Raw genomic sequence first — 12,859 nt, forward strand, 5'->3', positions numbered from 1 at the left:
TTTACAATGTATTGGTTGCTGGTTCCACCAATTGCCCGTAGCTGAAAATGTTCAGGAATGAAACACTTTTCATCCAAGACGGCTGTTTTGCCCGGAGAATAAAAAGGATTTGCTTTGGCGACTCAGTCCAAAATTTTTAGACGATTTTATGGCACTTTCACACTCTCTACATCTACTCCTCTCTTTTTTTCCCCTCATCCTATCCTGCCTCCCCAGTTTCTCCCTATTCCCTCCCCTCTGCCTCACTCACCGCCACCACTCCCCCAGTGCTTCGGTTGGATTTTTGAATCACTTTTTTCACAGTTTATTTCAAATTGACATTTCATGGAGTTTAATCTCCAGGGGGGAACAATGGGTACATTCCATCGCATAGTGATATGAAAAGCCCCAGACCTTGTGAATGGGAAGTGAGAGACAGAATAAAATAAATAAATGACTAGCTCAGAGTGACCCAGAATACTGATGACAGGAACCACAGTGGTGGGTAACTTTACATTTCAGCTTAAACACGTCCTCCACTTTTCCGTGACACTCACTTCTCTCCTTTTTGTCTTCTTTATTGTCAGTCAAGGCACTTGCAGCCTGCTTACTCCAACGGGCTGAAATATGCAGAGATGTTATCCGCAGATTGAGTGAAGCTTGTTAAAAGAAAAGAGAGGAGCATCTGCAAGCGTGTGTGCCCTCCCACAGTGCAGGCATGTGTAGATCACTGCTTGAGGAGCATCTTGACAGCTCGACTTGCTCCCCTTAGAGAAGGAAATTGACTTGTTTATGCACTAGGAGCAAATGGCATGATGGGTTGCAGCCAGTCGGGCTGCCTGTGGGCAGTGAAAGAAGCTCTTCTTGTATCCCCCTGTACTCATCTCGCCCAACTGCAAAATGAATCTTATTTGTTTCACTGTATTCCCGCATTTGTTCGGTACGTCCTTTTAATAATGATGTTAGTGAGCATACTGTAGCTTGCTAACCAGCTCCAACTACGTGTAAGATTAGCTCTAGGGAAACAATAAATCATGAATGCTTGTGGACAATGAATTGTGGATGCTCCTAGACCACAGAGAAGTTCACCCGTGTTTGACTTTCCTCTGCTGATAAGGCCTTTTTTTGCAACGAGGCATTAACTCCACAAAGACATAATGCATATTATGTGTAAGTGCCAAAGCAGCTTCAGAGATTGTTGCTTGTTTTATCATTCTTGTTTTTTCTTCTTTCTTTTTTTTCCCTGAGCAGAGTAACCGATCAGCCAGACAGCTAGGGTCGTGTACAACTAATTAACTGCAATAGTCTTTTGAGTCGAGGGCAGCAGATGGATTTCATGTTATTGATGTTCTTAAGGTGGTACTGGGATTGAGTTGTTCTAGGATGACTGCTTGATAAATGATCACTTCTTGTATACGGGATGAGGACCATTTAAAAAAAAAAAAACATACAGAAACAAAGCATTCACATGTTTTACCAAATTAAAAGTAAAATACATGGGTTCAACATCTGAAGTGCATGAGCGAAAGAGTCGAGAGTGACTCCGAGTGTTGGGGCATAGCTGTGGCATTAGATCGCTTGGCCACCTCTGAAGCCGCAGTTCTCGCTGTAATGGAGCTGCTTGCTTTAAAGCTTCATGCTTAATTTGTTCTTGATCCGTTTCATTTATTCAAATGACAGAGAAGCTGTGTATGAAGCCATAATAGCAGGAGGAGCAACATCATACTTCTGGTGCGACAGTCAGTATGACCTCATTTAAATCCACCATCTCACTTTATTGAATTTTATTTGAATGAATTGGTTTAAGTTTCATGATTGTCGCAAAGTGTTGTGTGAATCTTTTTTGAAAGTGCTCCCAGCGTGTATCTCTTTATATATCTTTATTTAAGTAGGTATCCTCACCAGATAATTACAGGGAATTTGTACATCCCTGTGCAGGAGCCTTTATAACAATGTCGTACCTGATGGCACAATAACTCAGGCAGATGGCTTGATCTTGGCTCTCGGACTTGGAAGACATATTTGAAGGTGGTGCATTAAGTCTCAGTGCGCTCCCTGCGACTCAAGCTTGGCTCTGCTAACAGTCATTCATCCTCACAGTCATCACTCACATCATTCACAGTCATCCCAACACCCCCAAAGCCCCAAGGGTGTTGAGGGAGACTTACAGAGAGATTCTGCAGGCTCCATGAGTGGCACCATTATCAGAGCCCAGTAATGGATTACCTCAATGGCGAGTCTGTCACGGTCAATGTTTGCCCTGACATTTCATGTAAAGTTCCCTTCCCCTGGTGAAATATCATATTGCACCAGCCAGGCAGTAGTTGTTTTGCCAAATTGGTTGTCACTGTGTTGGAGGTATCATTCCCTCCTTTCTCTTTCTGCCTGTACGTCCTTGTGTCTTGCCAGTTTGGCTACTAAGGCCTTGATGTTTTGATGGTAAAACTGAAAAGAAAAGGATGATAGCGTCGGCATACAGGAAGTGGATAATTGGGAACACTTCTGTGTTTTAGCCCACGTTAGATTTTTTCTTTTTTTTTCCTCTCTCTTTTTTTATTCACTTTTTTATTTGTAAGCACCGGTTCTGGTTTTCCCTGAGTGTGCAGGACATTTAAGTGGCACAAACAATACAATGAGCATGCATCAGCTGTCTGGTTGTAAGCAAAGCAATTCATATATTTTGATTATAGTCAGTTAACATGCCAATTTACGTCTCTACATCATTACAGGAGACTGTACCCTTTGAGCCAGCAATTTATTTACCTTTTCTGAAATTCTTTTCATGGACAGCATCATCTCCTTGAACGCTATTGTGCTGCTCATGATACAGAAAATCACCACCGGGCAAAATGAGTTTGACATTGGTTCATGGTTCAGGCAATGGATGGTGACATATCCAATATCCAGAGAGTGGCAGTGCTAAATATTTTTGTCAGGCCGGCAGCTTTACTGTGAAGAGATGTGGATGACGGGTTCATTTGGGTTTGGAATTTGAACACAGCGCTCTGGAAACTCAAACCTCGAGGTAAATGCTTTTCTTTGGTCAAACATTGGCAATCACGGGGCACAGGTGGGGCAAATGTGGTGGCTTTTTAGCTTCAATATATGGTGAACAGATGAAGTGTCAGTTGTCACTTGCTTCAGATTACTCTATTCGAACAGGGTATATTGAGCTGGCATATGAAAATGTATGGGTACCACTTTACAATAAGACTACCATCAAAAGGATTTATAAATGGTGTATAATTACGTTATTAATTCAGTTGTTAATGCTTTACAAATCAGAAATAAACAATTCTAAAGTTATAACACAGTTTTCATACATTGATGCAGGCTCACTATTTGGCAAGATCAAGTTAATCCTTACTACCCATCAATCTTACTAATGACTTGCCACCATTTGTAACTGGTAAAAGGGAGCCTTATTGTAAAGTGTGAAACACATCACCATTCATTAATGAGTCTCCAGTTATAAATTATAGTAGCCTTTGAGTAAGAATCTGCTCATTCGATATGATCATTTGATATGCCAGCTTTTTTTTTTTTTTTTGACCATTAAGATGCTGACGGTGGTTAATTGCTAGTAACTTGAGAGTACTGCGTCGTTTACATCCATGTTTGCTTGCTTGCAAGCCTTCTGCTCCTTTGCTGCCTGTGCTGGCGCATCTCTACCTTTGTCAATGCCACTAACTGTCAGTCAGCGGGATGAAAACATGAAACAGCTGGATGTGAATCATGGTCAAAAGTTCCCACACAGAGTAATGTACCTTTAACTCTATTGATTTTAGGTGTGTGTGTGTGTGTAATCTCTACAGCGTTTCCACTGATGCAAATAAATACTTTGTGTGTTTGTGTAGCAGCACAAAGAATACAATATTACTAAACTTTTTCTTTTTTTTCTTTTTTCAAAAACTGAGAGTAGAGAAGACAGATTCCAGGCGTCATAGATAAAATGTTGTCCATATCCTGTGGGAGATCGGGGGGCGTCATTACTCACTGTTGGAAACCCTGGATACTAAGGCAGGCCTTACTGCAGGAGCAGATGTATTACCAGTCAGGGATTCGTAAAGATACACAGGCTGGGCATTATGGGTGTTCAGCACTTTACCATGCAGGTATGTGGTTTTGGCAATCTGGGTATTCCTGATTTGTTTTTTCACCTTCTTCTTCTTCTCCTCCTTTTGAATGTCCTCTTGCTTGCTGAGTATAAAGCTTGTGTTTATATACAGCTGTATGACTTGGTCGGCATCTGTCCATTAATGCTTTTTTTAGTTCAACCATGCTTTGTAACATAATGGTTTGAGCTGCCTGCCTGCTCTTACACCGAGCCACAAGTCAACTTCCTGCTGGGATAACAGCCCGCGGAGTGTGTCACAGTGGAGGAAATAACCTGGGCAAATCAATGGACTGTTTTTTGAAATGCCAATCAGACTTTGAACAGAGAGCAATTTGGATCGGCCTGAGCCGTCTGCACTCTGAGGTATGAATCCAAGGTCAGACCTTTTAGAAATCCACTGTCACCTGGAGCCTTACAGTTTGAAAGACTAGATAAAAAATATGTCAAGAAAGAAACCTTGAGAGAGCGTCTAATGGAAGATAAAAATATATGTGTGTTGTGTTGACCTTTTGTTTTATACTTTTATAGTGGTTTACAAACCTTCCACTGATTTTTTTTTTTTTTAGCTTCTTAGCATTGGGCAATACAATCACCTGCCTGCATAGAGCGATGCTGCTCTGCTACACATGTATAAATCAGGTTTTATGGAAGATGAAGTGCGCATACTAATTTTCCAAATGAAACTAGTGAAAATCCTCTCTTCTACTTCTTCTACTTCTTCTTCTTTCGCTGGTGCAGTACAGAGCTCTGGTGCATTGCAGATATACCATATTTACATGACAGGGAATGACTTATCTTTGCCTTTGAAGTCACTAGTACTGTACTGTGAAGTGTAGGGGAAGTACCACACATGCAGATGCTGCTCCAACCAGTGTGCTCCAGTGTTGGTGTTTATGAAGAGACTGATGCAGCTCGTGCAAATATCTTCCAGCCAGTTTATCCACCTTTTATCGACTCTTTTTTTCCCCCCTCATGCACTGAGGTGAATCAGAGCAACCCCTTGTTCTCAAATACAGCATGAAGAGATACAAGTCAATTTCCTGTATTCCTGGCTAGAGCTCAAGGCTGTAACATCACACTGAGATCAAATAACATCTGTGTTTGTGTTACCCTGACCATATTATGTAAAGAATAGGTTGAGGGACATAGTGGGTGTGATGAGTTAACAACTTATTTGCAGTCCCGCTCTCTTGCACTGCATCTCGAGTCCTCTCTTACACAGCTGATCTTGGTTCACATATCTGAGAGAGACAGCAGTTTTTCTGCTGCCTGGTTGCAAGTCTAAGGATCCCCAAGACAAATGGCACAGGCATCAACATTTTAGTGGTCATTTAATTCCTAGTTTTGCTGACATACTAGACCTGTTGTGGTGTTTTCATCCTGTAAGCATTCGGTTTGACTCTGAGTTGAGAATTTAGGACGACTCGGTTGATAATCAGATAAAGGATTTTTTTATTTTTCCGGTTTGTGCTGTGCATGTATGGTACGATTTTCCAAGGGGAAAGGAGGGATTATTCTTGCACATTCGGATTTAAGATGGAATGAATGTCTTGTCAACCTTACAAAAATAGGAATGGTCTCGCTGTGATAGTCTAGTGTTCGACAAGGCTTGAAAATTAAATGTTTTTTTTAAAAATCGCTTTTCACTGAACAGGAATTGAATTTTTAACACCTTTGTTGTGTTTCGTTGCCTGCCACATAGCGAAGTTCATGTAGGGGCTAAAAATGGAATTAATTATGTGAAGAAACGTTTCTCATGCCGATCACTGAATTCCCACTGTTGATAGTCTTTATCACACAACCTTTATCAAGGCTAAACTTAAAAGCTCACCCAGCCTCTAGACAAATCAAACCAAAACAGCAACTTGAGCTGCTCTGCCCTTTTAGGCAAGAAAACACTGGGTATTACTTTCTGGTATTCTTCTTTTCACACTTCACACTCAATCGCAGTATTTCTGTTCGCTACGCTGTCTTGTAGAATGTATTTTTGTTTCCTTATGCACAAGAAATTATAATTAAATGTATTTTTTAATAGATTATTACACTAATGTCTTATAAATTTGGCTTAGGATGCCCCCTCATAGAACAACGGATGTGCAGAGAGTAATTCATTTTATCCATCATCAGAGAGTACATGTATAGAAAGATTTTCAATTCTTTTTTATTTTACAAATCAGCATGCATGACACCAACGTGTAAAACTGGTGTATTATTTCCTGATTAAAGATATAACATGACAAAGACATCTTAGACATCTTAGCAGGCCATATTATAATAGCCGTAGATGTTAACAATCATTTTCTTCTCTTGCCGCCGCCACCACGTCTTTTCAACCCCTTTTTATTTTCTTTGACAGCATTAAAATAAAACATGCCACAACCTAAAGGTTAAATGATTCGCTTAATGAAGAGCGCCATCTTATCTGTGCCTCACTTGTGAAAAGCTTGAAGAAGCAGGTTAACAGCTGATTTGACAATTGTGCTAATTGACATTAATACATGTCCATTTGTGTCTGAGTTGGTGGAGTGCTTACTCCGGGAACATGGCCTACCATTAGCACTATGCCATTTCCTTTGACGTGGAACCATAAACAGTGGGCATGGAGCACTACTCACCAAATTAAAGCACTAATTCACATTGAAGGCTTTACAGTCCGATGAATAATGTCAATTTCAAAGTTGTGTACAGTGTGCAAAATAAGCCTCTGAATGGATTTTGCCCTTAAAATGCATTCAGTATCACCAGAATAGCTTCTTATGAATTATCCACAGGATTATTTTATTTTATTATTTTATTTCATCTTTTGCTGAAAAATGTGAAAATCTAAATGTATTTTTCCTCAAGTGTCAGTAATCAGACACTCCCCTTTCCCCCTTCAACACAATGCCCCATGTTCCACGCCCAGTCCTCCAATTTTTTTTTTTTATCAGTTTTTTGTAACATAATTAGATATTGAACCAAGGCTCTCACACAATAGATGAAAATAAGCTGCAAGAAAAAAAAAAAAGGATAGAAACTCCAAACAATTCGATTTGTGATGTGTCCCTAACCAATAGAAGAGAAAAAATTCCATTACCTGCTTCTAGTCCTCAGTTCTCACCCTTGATATTTGCAGTATTCCTGAGCTTTTGTTTCTTAGTAGGCAACAAGTCTGTCTTCAATGACTTACAGTGACAGCTGACAATATGTCAAAGGCTGCTTTTTATAATCCAGGTGAGATCTATTTGAACAAGACGCCGGCTGATCTCTTTGAGATTCTTGCTATCAGCATTACTCAGGCCATTCTTTGGCAAGGCCACAGATATTTGTGGCCATTCAGTACAAATAATTACTCCTCCACTCTGAGGCTTTCTTTGTGTGCTGATGTGATGTGGAAAACTTTCAATGCACGACTAAACCCATTCATGCTTTTAATAAGGCTTTAGAATGCAAAACATGCAGTGACCTCATCATCCTCCCTGATTTATAAAATCCTTTGAAAAACTCTCAAAAAGGCTTGCGTTATCTCCACAAGTCACAATGACTTCAAAGCACACTGCAGAGAGATCAGGGACAGGATGCCTCCCTCTAATTGTTTCAGTTGGCAGCAATCGATACACAATCAGTTGTTATTTTTATTTTGCCTTGTAAAGAAATGATTTGCTGGCATTTTCACATTGTTGGCAATGTCACTGGAGGTAGACATGCTGGAGGTGGACATAACTGGAACATTCAGCACAAAATAATGCTATCCAATACAACAGCCCTGCAATAAATGCTACCCTTGTGAAGCTTATATTGTCTGTAACACTCTGTCAGGGAGGTGTTGAATCACCTCTGCGGCCTTTTTTTTTTTTTAAGGGCTCATGATGTGTGTAGGGGGTTGATGATAAATGTGGACCCCTTCTACCTCTGCAAATCAAATGAAGACTTTGGAACATAATGCAGTCAATGCAAAACCCTGAACTACAGCTTCAAAATGGCACTGGTTCAAATTTACACCTTTCTAACAGTCACCAAATCAGAACACGATAAAAAAAAGTACATTAAACAGGGATTTATGTTGTGTCCACCCCACTTTAAAGGAGCTATGTCTAAGTTCTGCTATTGCTACATAGCCAACATTAGCATTAATAGCTGTTAACTGCATCCACTCGACAAGAGGTTATAATATGCACTCTCAACAGCTACTTCTTCAGGGCCGACTGGACACTACAATGTCCAGGTGTTGGAAAGTGACAAGATGGTCTGGCTGGATTGGAGCTAGCTGTTTAGCATGCTAACTTCAGTAGTAGAAAAGAAGCGATGGAGACGGCCCCTGGCGAGTAAAGGAAAGATGTTTGATGCTGAACTTGAAATGTTTTATTAGGAATTGGTACTCAACTTCAGACATGAGGCACGATTATGTTGGGGCATTGGTGGTTTATCAATTATTGGCTATCATAAATTAAGAAAATAAAAATATGAATATTAAATAACAACTTTAAATTAATTATAGCTCATTGGGGGCACCATCCTGAAACAGGAAAATGATAGCCCATGTTGATTCAGTCTCAAATTATTCTTCAAGACTGGTAAGTAAGCAGCTGTTAATGCTAACGTTGGCTGTGTGTAGCATTAGCAAAACTTAGAAATAGCTCCTTTAAAGGGGGTAATTGTGAGTTTTTCTGCTGCCAAATGTAGTTTCTTGCCAGGAGTTAATAGTAGTGATTGTCACTTGACTGTAGCTGTAGCTGTACCATTTTCAGGAAAAGGGAGTATAATAAGTCCTAACAGTGCTATGAATAACATTTCCTTGAGACTGGAAAGTGAATGGTTGTTAATGCTAACATTGGCTATGTAGCATTAGCAATACTTATAAATAACTCCTGTAAGTAGTACCATTTATTCTGCTGTTGCTTTTTCTTTCTAAGGAAGGATATTTCTAGTCATACTGTATGTGCTGCTTTGGCACATGTCAGCGATCATGCAAGATTATGACATTTTGTAATTAATTCAGTGGTATTTGTATGATGATAAGCATGTAACTCTGCTAATTAAAACATCAAGTAGTAGTTATTAAGTAGTAGATATTACTTAAATACACTTTATCTGTAAGTGGGAATATTGCTGTTGTTTGTTTAGTGGCTAACAACTAAACCCAAGATATATTTTCCATTATTCACAACTTCTGAACAGCAGAAGGAATGGTTTGAGATGAGCCGAGGTTGATAAATGTGATATCATCAAAACAGGCTAGACGTTGCTGTCAAAATGATTATGTCTTGTGCAGAAGAGCCAGATGTGTCTAGGCCACAACTCAAACTGGGCACACGTCAGCATCTTACGAGGGATTTAACAGACTGTGGGAAAAGAGTTGTTGTTGTGATCAGTCAGAGACATACACCAGGCAATAAATTAAACTTAATAGGTAAAAATGAGGCTTATTGCTATGCATATATTTGTCTGAGGTGTTTCCTTTGGAGAGGTCTCCACATGTTCACTTTTACTTAAAGTACAGCTATAATAATCTTTTATTTTAATTATGCAAATGAATACTTCTCTGGTTTTGGCAGAAAAATCCAGCAGTTCTTTTGCAGCTGACATTCAAAACACTGTCAGAGCATTTGAAACCTGAAAACTTTCTGCAGTCTATGTTTTTCTCTTTTTTTTCACCCACTAATTGCGTTCTCTGTTATCCATCAGAATCTCAACATTCTGCAAGAAATGTCAAACCAGCTGCCAGGAACTTGGATGTCGTCTTTCATTCAGGTTTCAATTTCAAGACTCCAAAGAGTTGTTCAGTTGTGTTTTCATCAAGACTGTTTTATTAAGAGGCATCACCAAATGAGGTATTCTTTTTTGACAGGGGAAAGGTTATCTTTTTTTTTATTTAATCTTGGATCAAGTATTGTGCATCTTCATGTTCTGTTCATCCCCTGCAGCTAGTTCAGAATGCAGCAAGTCTGGCTGCTGCATTCTTTACTTTGTTTTTCTGAACGTCTTTGACACAAATTAAAAAGAGGCCAAGTCACTCGCATTTTCACAGCACTACACTGGCTTTTAGTATGTTTTTAAATTGATTTTGAACTTTTATTAATAACTTTTAAAGGCAAACATCTAGTCTAGTTCCTATCTCAGGTTCCAATGTACATCCATATGATCTCAGATCAATAGATAAACCCATGCTGCATGCTCGCAACTGAATTCAAAAGGAGGTTGAGTATTCCCAGTGTGGTCCGTTTACCACCAAACAACTTGAGTTGAATTATGAATGTCAGACTCTCTTCCTTAAAGTGAGAGCGAAAAGCATGTTTATACTTTCTTTACCTCTTAATATATGTTGTGCAAAGGTATTACACATCAGTCCTTGTGTGATTTGTACCAGAGGTAAAGTTACTGCATGGATGCAGACAGGAAAGAAAATGTGCTTACAACCCACAAGCAGTCACTTTGCTCGATCACGCTGGCGCAAATTTAGGCCTTAGGTCACTTTATTTCACAGAGTTGGCATTTTTTCCCCCCATATATTCACCATGTGTATGTGGGGGGGGGGGGGGGGGGGGGGAGGCCACTCAGACTACTCTGCAGCTACTCTCCAACAGATTGAGTCTTAAACTTATTCACAGTAAAAGACTTCCAGGGCCATCCATCAGTCTGGATGGTGCCAAAATCTGTGACTCTCCCAGATAATGACTTGTGGAACGGTCAAGCTGGGCCTGTAAATGGAAAAATAATTTTTGTGTGGGGCCAGCATTAGAGGCCGGGGTCCTCACCTGCTGTGAGCGCACAGGGCTCATTAAGGGGAAGATCTATATGATCAGCGTTTTGAAAACAGAGCCCGGGGACTGAAAGAAACACACACACAGATGCAGACACACCTGCATAGATGTAGCGATCGGATCCAGGTGAATCACTGTTGTACGCGGTTCAGATAAGACTTAAAAGGTTCAAGTGTGAGTGTAGCAAAGTAAACCGACAAAAGGAGAGTAAAAGAACTAACAAAGAGTGAGTATATTGCCATCAGGTGTGTAAGCTGTTTGTGTATCTGTTGTGTGAAGAAAAATACAAGTGGGTACAGTATAACATCAATATGGAGTATGTATAGCACGGCATTCTGGAGAGTGACTTGAAGGTGAACGGGTGTAAAGATTAGTGACCAAATACAGTTTTCATTCCTGTGAAAATGAGAGTTTAATGTTTGCTGTCAAATGTTCTCATTCTTTAAGCCCTGATTGTCCCGACTACTTGTCATTTGGATTTAAATGAAAATTTCACCTTGTGTTATTTATGTGGTTCCTCTTGAGTTACCTGTTTGTTTAAATTCAGCTTTTGAGACGGGAAATGAGGTATTTACAGATAACACGGGCGCACAATTCCACAGTGAAGCAGAGCTTATATTTGCATGAGGGATACAGATAAAAAAATAAATAAATAAAAAAATAAATTAAAAATTAAAAAAAAATCTCATTAGTGCTGCTTTTATCTTTATTGCATTGTTGGACTGTCTTTTCTCCGCTTTGACAATGATGTGGCGTCGTGCGTTACATTTGGGAAATATTTCTTAGAGTTAAAAGTTTGAAACAATATCTCAGATGATGACACACTCTGTGTAAGTTACCTCGTGGTTAGAAGTCCATCCCTAATGATTTGTAAATTGGTTGTCTTTGAAGCAAGATGAAATGCATACATATACTCACCAAAGAGATCAGATTGTTGGGTTACTGAGGATACTGTTTTAACTTGGGGCTATGAAAGGAAACTGGAATGAGCTTGTTCAGGGTGAAATGGAAGCTGAAGCAGACAGTGGCTTGATTGAGTGAATGTAGGCCATCTGTACGACAAATGTCAAGATCATCCGCTGCTCTCAGATTTTTGTCAGTATTGCAGCCAGCATCCCAAAAGACTTGTTAACACCCTTTTTAGTCAGAAGAAAATCTTCACACAAGTGAGCGCTCTACCTAGCCAAGCTGATGGAGCAGCACCAACTACTGCAGAAGATACTAGTGTTGACTTTGGCCCAGTTAATATGCTGGCAAATGGCAGCGTTGGCATTGTTTTCGCTGTGGTTCTGTGGCAGCAGGTGTCACACCTGGCTGTGTCCTGGTGGAATATGAGCCCATTGATCATCTGTCTGCATGCACAAGGAGAAAAAAAAAATCTTACTTTTTTACCTTTCTAATTTGGTGGGACCAGTTTCCCAAACACTGCATGCCCTGTAGCTGTAAACATACTGGCCTTGGGAAGGGTTTGTGGGGAATAGAAATAGAGTCACCAGCTGATTATTTTCAGCTGCAGCAGGTAGCTTTACCTGGACAGGTTAACACAAACCCAGCACATTCTGTCCCCAATGTCCAGACCAACTGGTTGGAGCCCCTAGCTCAGTGACAAGCATGTGATCCCTCACCAGCTTCCCACCAAGGACATTACCCACAGAGGGTATTCCAATTATCATCATATGGAGATGTCGCCATTGTCGGAATCTACCATCATACAGTCAAAAGATTAAAGAGGAAGTAAAAGCACGAGTTATCACGTAATGCTGAAAGCTACAGAAAAGACTTGTTCCCTCTGAGGGGCTGTGTAATGTTAACATTTTACAACCTGTCCACTGACAACTTGAATATCCTTTGAAGTCCTCATGATTTTTGATCACACTGACAAATCAAAGGAGTCTACGTGACTCCTAGGATGGCCACTTTTTATTCATTTGAACTGCCATTTGAATGTGGGAAAATATATTAGTTTTATAAATGACCTGTTCAAATTCAATGAACCTGCACTCCAAGTCTGACCATGCAAGTG

The sequence above is a fragment of the Seriola aureovittata genome, chromosome 23 (assembly GCF_021018895.1).
Source record: "Seriola aureovittata isolate HTS-2021-v1 ecotype China chromosome 23, ASM2101889v1, whole genome shotgun sequence".
Classification (NCBI taxonomy): Eukaryota; Metazoa; Chordata; class Actinopteri; order Carangiformes; family Carangidae; genus Seriola; species Seriola aureovittata.